The sequence below is a fragment of the Chiloscyllium plagiosum genome, chromosome 1 (genome assembly GCF_004010195.1).
Source record: "Chiloscyllium plagiosum isolate BGI_BamShark_2017 chromosome 1, ASM401019v2, whole genome shotgun sequence".
Classification (NCBI taxonomy): domain Eukaryota; kingdom Metazoa; phylum Chordata; class Chondrichthyes; order Orectolobiformes; family Hemiscylliidae; genus Chiloscyllium; species Chiloscyllium plagiosum.
The window spans coordinates 113,506,977-113,519,838 of NC_057710.1; the positions used below are offsets into that span (position 1 = coordinate 113,506,977).

The 12,862-nt window shown below is 39.3% G+C and overlaps 1 long non-coding RNA gene across 1 annotated transcript in view; it reads left to right on the top strand.

Annotated features, from left to right (window-relative positions):
• The window catches only part of LOC122555760, a 9,599-nt gene extending 4,216 nt beyond the window's left edge, over positions 1-5,383 (top strand). Inside the window, exons 2-3 of the long non-coding RNA XR_006313355.1 lie at positions 2,770-3,013; positions 4,702-5,383. This is a non-coding gene — a long non-coding RNA (uncharacterized LOC122555760). The remainder of the gene's footprint in view (positions 1-2,769; positions 3,014-4,701) is intronic.
• Positions 5,384-12,862: the final 7,479 nt, after the last annotated feature.

A 12,862-nucleotide genomic window follows, 5' to 3' on the forward strand; every position in this document is an offset into this window, starting at 1 on the left:
TGGGGCTGTTTTCCCTGGAGCGTCGGAGACTGAGGGGTGACCTTATAGAGGTTTACAAAATTATGAGGGGCATGGATACGGTAAATGGGCAAAGTCTTTTCCCTGGGGTCGGGGAGTCCAGAACTAGAGGGCATAGGTTTAGGGTGAGAAAGGAAAGATGTAAAAGAGACCTAAGGGGCAACTTTTTCACGCAGAGGGTGGTGCGTGTATGGAATGAACTGCCAGAGGATGTGGTGGAGGCTGGTACCAGTGCAACATTTAAGAGGCATTTGGATGGGTATATGAATAGGAAGGGTTTGGAGGGATATGGGTCGGGTGCTGGCAGGTGGGACTAGACTGGGTTGGGATATCTGGTCGGCATTGACGGGTTGGGCTGAATGGTCTGTTTCCGTGCTGTACATCTCTGTGACTCTATGCAGGACCCGGACAAAATCTGTCCAAATGTTGCAAATCCCAGGCCAGAAAAGTAATATGTAAGGTGCTGGCAGGTGGGACTAGACTGGGTTGGGATATCTGGTCGGCATTGACGGGTTGGGCTGAATGGTCTGTTTCCGTGCTGTACATCTCTGTGACTCTATGCAGGACCCGGACAAAATCTGTCCAAATGTTGCAAATCCCAGGCCAGAAAAGTAATATGTAACATTTCCAACTATACATTCCACTCAGTAACCATTTCCAACAAGAGAGAATCTACCCATCATCCCTTGAGTTATCATCACAGAATTCCTCCCAGTATCAACATCCTGGGGTCACAATTGGCCAGAAACTGAACTGGATCAGCCGCATTATTATTGTGGCTACAAAAGGAAGTCATAGACCAGGAATTCTGTGGTGAGTAATTCATCTCTTGATTCCCGAATGCTTGTTATAAGCCAGGCATGTTATGGGATGCTCTCCACTTAAGTGTTACAGGTGCACTCAACCAATATTCAAGAATTTTGATGTTCACCAGGAAAAGTAGCCCATTTGATTGGCGCCCATCCACTAAGGTCACCAGTCACTCCCTTCACCACCAATGCACAGTGGTCGCAGTGTGCTGCATCTACAGGATGCACTGCAGTAATTAGGCTAGACTGTTTAGACAGCACCAGCCAAACCCATGATCTTCTATGATCCTGAAGGATATGGAAATGTCATGATCTGCTTGTTCTTTTCCAAATCACACACCATTCTGACAAACAACTATATTGACTTTCCTTCACTGTTGTTGGGTCAAAATACTGGGACTGCTTTGCTTTCTGCACTGTGGGTAGAGTCCTGCAAAGTCCTGCAGAAGTTCATGAAGCCAGCTCACCACAACCTTATTGGGGGCATATGAGCAGTAGAGTAGGCCATGTAGGCATTTCAATCAGATCATAGCTCACCTGATTACTTGACGTTCCTACTTACCCCAATAGCCTTCCATCCTCTTGCTAATCACTTTATCATACGCATTGCTGTGCTTGAAGAAGATTGCTCACAATCACCTTCTCAGGGACAACTAGGGATGGGTAATAAATGCTGGCCGAGCCAGTGATACTGACATTCCATGGGTGAACTTAAATTCAGAATTTATCTAGCTCTATCTTAAAAAATATTCAATGATTCTGGTTCCATTACCTTTGCAAGAAAGGTGCTGCTAAAACTTGAGACATGCTGTGAGAAAAAAAGCCTTCTTAAGTTGCTCTTAAATGGGCAACATTTTTAAACACTGACCCTTAGTTCTCGATTCTCCTGGAGCAGGAAACCAACTTTCCAAAATTCACCTTGTCAAGGCATCTCAGGAGCTTAAAACTTTGTTAACTCTAGCAGATACGAACCTGGCCTGTCCAACCTTTCCTCATAAGGCAGCCTACCTATTCCATTTATTAGTCTAGTTAGCCTTCTCTGAACTGCTTTGAATGCATTTGCAGCCTTACTTAAGTAAGGATACCAATGCTGTCCACAACACATGAGATGCAATCTCACTAATGTCTTATCTAATTGAAGCACAACTTCCTTACTTTTGTAGTCCGTTTCTGTTGCAATAAATAATTGCAATTAGCTTCTATTAGCTTTCCTAATTACTCGTTGCACTTGGATAAATCACAAGATGTTAGTACACACTAAGACAATCAGATCCTCCTATATCTCAGAGCTTTGCAATCTCTAATAATTTAAAATGTATCCTCTTTTACTATTCTTTCCAAAACTGGCAATTTTGCATTGTCCCACATCAGATTTTCGTCTGAATCATTTTACCTATCCATGTCGCTTTGTAGCTACCTTATGTCCTTTTGGTTTACAACCTACCTTTGCATCATCAGTAAGTTTGACAACCACATTTCAGGTCCTTTCATCCAAGTCATTTATGCAAATGTAAAGAATTTGAAGCTCCTAGAATGATCCCAGTAGTTGTACATCAATTATTCTATCTTACGACCAGCAAATGACCCATTTATGCCTCCTCTGTTTCCTGGTAGCTCTCCCATCTTTTATCCATACAATATGTTAACCCCTACATCAGGAATCTTTTTCACCTACAATAACCCTTGATGTGGCACCTTATGAAGTGCCTTCTGGAAATCTAATTATTGTCATTTACATTTATTTCCTCAAAGATCTCCAATAAACTGATTAAATATGATTTCACTTCCATAAAAAACACATTGAATCTGCCTGATTAAGCTTGAACTTACCTAAGTGCCCTGACATAATATTTTTAGTAATAACTTCTAATATCTTCTTGAGAACGGATGTTAAGCTACCCTTCTGTAGTTTCCTGATTTTTGTCTCCCTTCCTTTTTGAAGAGGCATCTGAGCAATTTTGGAAAATTGACAGCAACACAACAGTTATCACAAAAGTACTATTCCCCAAAGCCACTTCAAGTTTCCACGCATGGTGTCGGAACATCAGTCATGGTTGTGACATCTGATTTCAGAAGTCGCTGTTGCACATGGACCTTGGAGGCCTACACATCCGGCAAAAGGTTTAGAGGGAACCCTCCTCACGAGCCATTTCATTGTGGTAGAGTCTTAAGTCCTTCGGAGCCTTGTGAGTTGTCAGCCTACAATTTTAACAATTTGATCAGTATCACTTCCCTGGCGATTGTAATTTTTCTGAGTCCCTCTCTCCCTTCTATTTCCTGATTTCCAACTTTTTCTGGGATGTTAGTAAAGTCTGATACAAAAAGACCTGCTCAATTCATCTACCATCTCCTTATTTTCCCTTCACACTTTCTCAGACTCACTTTCAGATTGATGCTCACTTTGTTAACTATTTTCTTTGTTAATCATCTTTAAAAAATTACTGTTTTAATGTTTCTGGTAAGCTTTCTTTCATATTCAGTTTTTTGTTATGTACTAAGATTTTAGTCATTCTGTGCTGGTTTTGTTCTCTATCTGAACTTCAGACCTGAGCAGTAATATGCAGTTTTCCATAAATCGGTTGTGGCGTTGAACTTTTTGTAGTTAATCATGAATACTAGTATCTCCCTTGGAACATTTCTTTCTTATTAGAAAGTAACCACACTGTCATCTGAAATACCCTCTGAAATGTCTACACTGCATTTTTATTGACTTGTTACTTAGCATATTTGGCCAGATCATTTTAGGCTAGATCATTTCAGGCCATTATAAGTGCTGTTACTTAAATTTAAAAACTAATCTTGGCTCCACCCTTCTCCACCAGAATTTAACATTTAATATTTTTAGGCTCACTACTACCTAGGAGTGCTTCACCATGAAGTCACTAATTAATCCTACCTCAGTGCACAATACCGGTCCTCAGTGGCTTTAGAACATGCTGTTTGAAAACACTATCCTGAATTAATTCTAAACACTCCTTATCGAGGTTACGTTTGCCCATCTGATTTTGCCAGTTTATGTAGAACTTAAATAGATTAAAATACTCTCCATGGTTATTGCTGTGCCTTTCTACTGAGCTTGAATTAGCATCAAACTTTGTGATTACAGCATTTTTTATACCACTCCCACAAGTCATTTATTGCCTTTATCATAGCTCGACTCATAAACTATTTCCTCATTTTGGTTTCCTGAATTTAAATAAACCTTCTGGGTTGTGCTAGAGCTACCATTAATTAACAGAGCCAATCCTCCACCTTTTCTTGTCCTTTTGTCTATCCTAAATGTCCCATATCCTTCAGTATTCAATTCCCACTTGATGTCACCATGCAGTCATATATCCGTAATAGCTGGAAGATCATAACTATTTATTTCTATTTGCGCAAGCATTCCATCTGGTCTGTATTAAATGCTTTGTGCATTCAAATACAGAGCCTTTAGTTTTTTTTGTTTTATTACTCTTGTTAATTCGAGATTTATCCCATCCTGTCATATTCCACTTATCATTTCCCATATAAACAACTTTCACTCTTGCCTTATCTTCATTTTGATTTACCAAATGTGATGCCTTTCCCCAACAATTTAGTTTAAAGCTCTCCGACCTTCCCTAGTTATGCAGCTCACTAGAACACTGATGTAACATGTTTCAGGTGTGAACTGTCCTAATAGTCCAGACACCACTGTGCCACAAACCAGAACCACTTCTCACACATTAGTTATTGAGTCAGGCATTTATTTCTTCAAACTTATTTGTCCTATTCCAATTTGCTTGAGTCACAGGTAATAATCCAGAGATTCTTACCTTTTGAGGTCCTGCTTCTCAATTACGTACCTAGTTCCAGATGCTAACTGGAGAACCACGTTCCTTCTCCTGCCTAGGTCATTGGTGCGTACATGGACCATAACAACTGGAATCGCCCAGCCAGATGTCTTGAGCCCTGGAACCAGACAGGCAGCACAATCCTCTGGACTCTTGCTCTTTGCGGCAGAGACAAGTATTGATCTTCCTCATTATACAGTCCTCTATTAACTCTTCATTCCGTTTTGTTCTATGCATTTGAATGGCTTTCTGTATCATGGCGCATTAGTCAGTTAGCTCTCTTCACTTTCATCTATACAAGCAAAAAGAACCTCAAACCTTTCAGACAATTGAAAAGGCTGAGGTTCCTGCTCTTCTTCTCTCCAGATCTCCTGACGTGCCTCCCTTGCAGTCCCATCATCCTTTACCTGACCAATAGCTAAATTAGAAGATCCTATCCTAAGGGTTTGTCCGCCTCCTGAAATAGTATGCCCTGATTGTTTTTCCCATCCCTGATGTGTCTCACTGCATTTAGTTTGGACTCCAGTTCATAAACTATAAGCTGAGGCTACTTGGGTTGCAAACACTATTGCATTTTTACTGTGGATCACATTGGCATCCAGGAGACCCCACATTCCACTGTCGCAACACATCTCCCACCCCATCATCCTTAATGTATTTCAGCTAACCACTTAATAATTTTATTCAATTATTTATTTTCATTTTTGTAAATATATTTTGTCATCCTTACCTCAAATCCCTGTACTATTTAGACAATGAGGGATAGGCAATAAATGCTGGCTTATGTAGTAACACCCACATCCCACGAATGAATAAAAAAGAAAGGATGAAGCAGTTTCCTTTGCTACTCACAGCACATTATGTGCCATTATTTCTTTCTGAGATGTTATAGCATTGAGTTGTGTTTTGACTGTAAAGATAGACAAAGTGATTGACATTTCAATGAAATTGAGAGTGGAGAAAGTCAAGAGGCAAACATGGTGCAAGTGGACTTTGTAATGTGGATACATATTAAAAGAATGGTTCCCATTTTGTGATTCTAGATGTAAGTTCCAAGTCGTAGTATCTTTACAAAGTAATTATTTTTCCAGTTACAAATCATTAACCAAATAAACACTGTGATAGTTCTTTAGTCTGCTGTACTTATTTTGTTTATTTTCCACTAAATATTTCATTACATAACGGAGAAGTTTGCCCTGAGAATTGGAGGATAATCAATATTCTCTTCTATATTAAAGGTCATATTTCTAACCCATTGTTGTTACTTAAAACATTATTGTTCGGCAAAAAGTAAACTTCCTTTCAGAATATGCTTCTGTCAGACACAGTTGCTTTCTAAGTGGAACTGGGCTAATGTTGTCAGTCTATGCTTTTGTTTGTATTTGTCCACAATCAAGTTGTGTTCTGTTTGTATATTTATATTACCTGCTAAATACTTATCCTTTGGAACTTAATTAGTTGGCAATAAGAATCAAGTCTGGAGCCTATATCATTATTTAATTAAGAATCTAAGCTGAAGAGGATGTAAGGAGAAGATTGGTGCAATGATGAATGACTTTTGCAACATACCTGTCAAGAGAAGCAGAAATACATTTTTAAATAAGAAGTTCCAAAGCACATCATTTAATTTTAATTTGGAGATATCATTAAATGACATTTTAAAAAGATCCTCTGGGATTCTGATGCATCTTAGGTGCATTGAATCAGTTGTGCATTGGAGAAAAATGCACTGCACTGAGGTTAGTTTACAAGCCCCATAGGACTTGCAATGTGACATTCTATAGGGAAATACTTTTGCTGAAACCAATTAATTCTGTAACAAAACAGGGAATTATTGAAGTAGAAAACTGACAGCTTAAAATTGAGTTAAAAAATAAAAATAGATTTCAACACTTGCTTAAATGATGTGTGCAGAAAAAGGAGCTGTCAGACTTCCGAATTCAAATTGTGATCTAGCTGGGCTTACTGCTGTACCATTTGTACATTATTTCTTTGATAAAGCTAGCGTTTTGATACACCTTCTTGAGCTTGACCAGTCCTAAGTCACTCTGAGAAGAAATCCTGCTGGGTATTTCCATACTAATTTGCAATGATTATGTTATCAGGCAAGCCAGGCAAAAGGGAGGAGCAACCATAATTTGAAACCAGGATTAGGTTGAAATAACGAGGTCACTGAATTGCAGTTGCTATGGCTACAGCACATCTAAGAATACAGTATACTGCTACGAGATGAGTCAAGCCTAGATATTTTGATGTACATTGGATTTTAGCAAATGGCTTTCTCCTTTTAACCTGCTGTGCCCTCTATATGAGTGTAAGGCCAGAGTGACTTCAAAGAATTACGAATTCACTTTGCTCTTCCAGAACTGTTCGTCCTAAAACACCAAGGTTTTTGATCATGGACATAACTGGTTATCCCACAACATCAACATAAATGGTGAAGTATAGAGGTGGGCTGAGATGGAGATGAACCCCCTTGATATCCTGTGCCAGTGTGCCATGAACTAGGACCCATTAGCCACTAAGTCAGAAATTTATTTCTTTAATCTTATTTGTCCTGTGCTAATTTAAATCTTGATAATTAGGATGCACTGAATGAAATACGCTGTAAGAGAAATACATTGTAAAAGAATATATTCTTTGGAAGCCCCAAAAATATCAGTCTCCTAAAAGCCAGTTTTATCTTGTAATTAAGAACAATATCAGCACTGTTACTGAACAGAAAGTGAAGCAATTTTAATAACGTTGTAACTGAAAAATGGAGTTGATAAGATAGTTGTTTTCACATGTATGTTGCAGATAAGAGTCTTCAGTGAGGTATGGGCTTCTATCCAATCCATTGCTTGCCTGTTGAATAATGTTAAGGAAACCAACTAATTTTGTCATTTTACGTGTGACAAATGATAAATTTTGCTTTTTTATGGCAATTTCAGAAACATAAATAGTTTGAACTGCAACTTTTATGTCTCCTTTAATAAAGTCAACTGTGAATAATGCTGATAATATTTAACGTGTCTGTCAAGACTGGTTTGTGTCTCGAACAAGAAGTGGCCCAAAAATATTATCCTACCTATGGCAGGTGCTGATTATGTAATACAACAAAGTGGAACATTACTCCGACATGTTCTGTCCTCATAACAGGAAAAATCCAACCTGACCAATTGCCACCCCATCAGTCTCCTCCCAGTCATCAGCAAAATTTCAGTCAGTGATATTGACAGTGTCATCAAGAGGCACTTAGCTTGGAATGCTCAGTTTAAGTTCCACCAGGACTGCTCAGCTCCAGACCTCATTACAGCCTTTTTCCTAGCATGAACAAATCTAAATTCAGAAGTGAAGTGAAAGTGAATGCCCTTGATATCAAAGTGTAGCATCAAGGTGCCCTAGCAAAACTTAAGTCAGAAGGAAGGAGGGACAAACTCCGCACTGATTGGGATCATTCCAAACGCATAGGAACATGGTTGTGGTCAATGTAGACTAAGCGTTTCATCTCCAGACACTGCAACAGGATTTTAGGTCTGCACTAATAAATGGCAAGTAACAATTGTACCACACAAGGATCAGGGAGTGAACATCACAAACAAGAGAAAATCAAAGTGCATTGTGTTCACATTCAGTGATGCTACTATTGTTACACATTGCCTCTGAGCATTACCATTAAATTTTTAGATTACTTACAGTGTGGAAACAGGCCCTTCGGCCCAACAAGTCCACACCAACCCTCCAAAGAGCAACCCACCCAGATCCATTCCCCTACATTTACCCCTTCACCTAACACTACGGGCAATTTAGCATGGCCAATTCACCTAATCTGCACATTTTTGGACTATGGGAGGAAACTGGAGCACTCAGAGGAAACCCACGCAGACATGGGGAGAATGTGCAAACTCCACACAGACAGTTGCCTGAGGCGGGAATTGAACCCAGGTCTCTAGTGCTGTGAGGCAGCAGTGCTAGCCACCGTGCCACCCTTGATTAGAAGTTTGACTGGATCAGATTTATAAACACTGTGTGGCTCCAAGCCCAGGTCAGAAGCTGGGTATTTTGTGGCTGGTAACTCACCTCCTGACTTCCTGCAGCCTGTCCGCCATCTACAAGGCACAGGTCAATGTTGTGATGGAATACACTCTACACTTGCCTGAAGGAATACAGTTTGATAAATACTCACTAAGCAAAAAATAATCCAGGACAAAGCTAACCCATTTGATTCCAACCCCATTTACAACCTTAAACATTCACTCCCACCATCACTGACACAATGCTGCATTGTGCAATCTGTCTGTAAGATGCATTGCAGCATTATATCATTTGCTGGATAAAAAACAAACCTCAAACTCATTCCCCTAACAGCACCCATGGTGTACCTTCACCACAAAGAATGCAATAGTTCAAGAAGGTGACTCATTCTTCCTGTTTGGAAGATTATGAGCGCTGGGCCATAATACTGACATTACCAGCCATACCCACATCCCACAATCTAAGTAAAAATAAATTACTTTTTGTTTATTTTTCCAGAATTTGTTTAAGACATATATTGAAATTTATTGGCTTGTGAATCACAAGATTAAAATTTTGTAATATAAGGGGTATTTTCTATTGATGTGGCTAAGGGAGCAGTTATTGTCTGATATTGAAGTTAGCAATCTATTTGATGTGATATGAGCGCATGAAGGTGTTGTAGTAAGTTTGTAGTACTGAAAACTATTGATATTTAAGTAAGTGGTAGTAACTCCAGATGAGTGAGTACTCTGGATCTACACAGTAGGAACCAAGTAACAGTAGGGAATAGCTTTTGTTTTGGAGAATGAGTACATATTGTGCATAAGAGGTAGGTGTATATTGTGACCTAATTATCTCTGAATTAATTAGTCATTAGAAGACTTGTAAGGTGGAAGCTTCATTTTTAAAAATCTCACTCTGCAGCAGTTGCAAAATAATCCTAATGTTGTTTCACTACGGCATCATCTATGTATAACTTCATAATGTAGATAATTTTGCTTCATGACATAAGGAAGTTTTAATCTATATTCAAATATAGTGGTGCATTGGTGAAAAGATTGCAGGTTCCTAGGAAAGTGCAGTTGTGCAGAATTGTGAAGAAGACCCACATCCATTTATTTGATTCTTTTTGTTTGCTTGTCATTTCCAGTGTTCCATATTGGCTTTTCTAATTCTGATTTGTTATCTATTTCTGTCTCAAGACTCTGTCCATCCCTCACTCAATGGTTAAAAAAAAAGAGGTATTTGCAATCTCAAGTCATCCAGAAACTAGATACAATCTTGATTTCAGAAACCATTTTTCCTCTCAGTTCAATGGATGGGGAGTAAACATTGGAATAGGAATGCTCTTGATATTTGAGTTGAGTTTGATGGGAAGGTTTGAATTTGGTTTGACTCTAGTTTAGATGTTGGGCTTAAATTGAGTTTGAATCTGGTTTGGGTGGTGACTTGTGCTACCCATACCATCTCTTTGTTGCATTGGTGGAGAATCCTGTGACCTAACTGGATAATTCCAAACTTTGACCTGTCTTACCTGTCACGATAGAAATTGCTCTCTTTCCAAGTCCTGCATTTCTTACTGTCTTGAATCTTTAGTACTTTTATCCAGGCATGTTTACAATTCATTCTTAGCGTTATAAGCAGCAATTATAAATTATTATCAATGAAACGTATTTTCATTGTTCAACAGTATTTTTAAATTCCTGGACAGTCGTCAAAGAAAAGTGAGATGTTGATTGCAAGAAGGAAGGTCAAAGTAAAGATTTGTGACTACATGGTTGATGTTTACCAGTGATTTGCTCAGACTGTGTTGATGCATAAACAACATCTGTCAAAGATTCTGGCAGCATTTCAACATACATTTCCCATTTTACACTGACCCCATCCTGAACCAAGCAGTGTGACTTCCAGAGTGCTCTTGCATGTGGCAGAAATACATAGAAACCGTGCTGTCTGATATTGACAGTCCTCCCTGCTATCTTCCTGGCATTATGTTGTTTGATAAATTTACTATGTCCCATTAAGTGTTAAAAATGAACTTTGAAAGTTATAATTATGCTAATTTTAATGGCATATTTAACCTTACAGTAAAAAATATGACTAAATAAGAAACAAAAGATAATTATTGGAAAAAAAATTCAACCTCCATGCTGTTTCATTTTGTACAGAATAATTACATTTTTTATAAATTAAACAATTCCCATATACTTTAATAATGTAGACCTTTTTTGGGCTTGTCAGCTAATGAGTGTGCAGATTTATTTAAACATCCTTGGTAATAATACAACACCAGGTTGTAGTCCAACAGGTTTAATTGGAAGCACACTAGATTAGATTAGATTACTTACAGTGTGGAAACAGGCCCTTCGGACCAACAAGTCCGCACCGACCCGCCGAAGCGCAACCCACCCATTGCCCTACATTTACCCCTTTTACCTAACACTACAGGCAATTTAGCATGGCCAATTCACCTGATCTGCACATCTTTGGACTGTGGGAGGAAACCGGAGCACCCGGAGGAAACCCACGCAGACACGGGGAGAATGTGCAAACTCCACACAGTCAGTCGCCTGAGTTGGGAATTGAACCCGGGTCTCTGGCGCTGTGAGGCAGCAGTGCTAACCACTGTGCCACCATGCCGTCGGAGCGACGCTCCTTCAGCAGGTGGTAGGAGCGTCGCTCCGAAAGCTAGTGTGCTTCCAATTAAACCTGTTGGACTATAACCTGGTGTTGTGTGATTTTTAACTTTGTACACCCCAGTCCAACACCGACATCTCCAAATCATTGGTAATAATAAATTGTTGCTCAAGCTTTGAATTCTTTTTCATTTTGTTTAATCTTAACTGCAGCCCCAATCTATTCCTTCAGGTAGATGGCATTATTGAGAGAAGAACAGGGCTTTTGAGATGTCCCTCGCTAATTCTGCAATCACTAATGCTAAAAGGGATAATTTGGTCATTGTCACATTAGTAGTATCTGTGAGATTTAACTGCACACGTATTGGCTGCTGTTTATATGCATTTCTCCATCTCCAAAATTTTCTGGCATTGAGAGCTAGGTTGTTCTCAGTGCACCATTTTTCCACTTCCCATCTGTAGTCTGTTTCATCACCATCTGAGATTTGACTGAGTATGGTGGTGCCATCAGCGAACTTGTAAATGGCATTGGTCTGGTATTTGGCGACGCAGTCATGGTTATACAGCGAGTTCAGTAGGGGAGTGAGTATGTACCCCTGGGGGGATTCCAGTGTTGTGTTAGTGAGGATGAAATATTGTCCCCCATCTTCACTGTGGCCTGTGGGTCAGGAAACTGAGGATCCAGTTGCAGAGAGTGGATGTGTTGGAATATTAGTCATTTGTCTGAATAAATGCAACTCCAGCAACACTCAAGAAACTTGACATCCAGGACAAAACAACTCACTTGATTGGCATTTCACCCTACACGTTAAACACTTATGCCTTCCACTATTACTGCACAGGAGCAGCAGTGTGTACTGTTGAGAAGATGCACTGCAGAAATTCACTGAGGATCCTTAGGCAGCTTCTTTTAAACACATAGTTACTATCATCTAGTAGAATAAAAGCAGCAGATGCATGGAAACACTCACCTGCACCAATATTAACTTGACTTGGAAATATATTGCTGTTCTTTCACTGTCATTGGGTCAAAATCCTTGCACCTCCTCGCTAATAGTATTCTTGGTATAATTGCTCCATCTTCTCAAGGACAATTAGAGATGGACAATAAATATTGGCCTATCTCTAATTGTTCTTAAGAAGGTAGTGTACATAAGGTCTTCTGCACTGTATCATTCCTCTAACCACAAGTGACCACTTAATTACCTTTTCTTAGCTTAATAATGGTAGAATACTCAACTGCTGTCTTTACTTGGACATTTTTTCACCATGTCAATGTCTCAATTGTCTATTTGCAAGCTCTTCCTCTCAAATATCTCTGTGCCCCAAACACACCATCACAACACAACTCCATGTCACTCGCTTCCTGCTCAGATCCTTTCAGTCTGATCATGGAACTGGGAATAACTTGAATCGATATTTAATTTCGCTGTGCCAGGAGTTGATTATTCCTTTTTTTTCACTTGACTTCTGTGGCCTTTGAACTAATCCATCATTCTCAATTAATGTTTTACCATGATTCACTTCTGTGGCATCACACACTTGCGTTTCTAATCCTAGAGTGGAAAGCAAATCTCCTGCAATT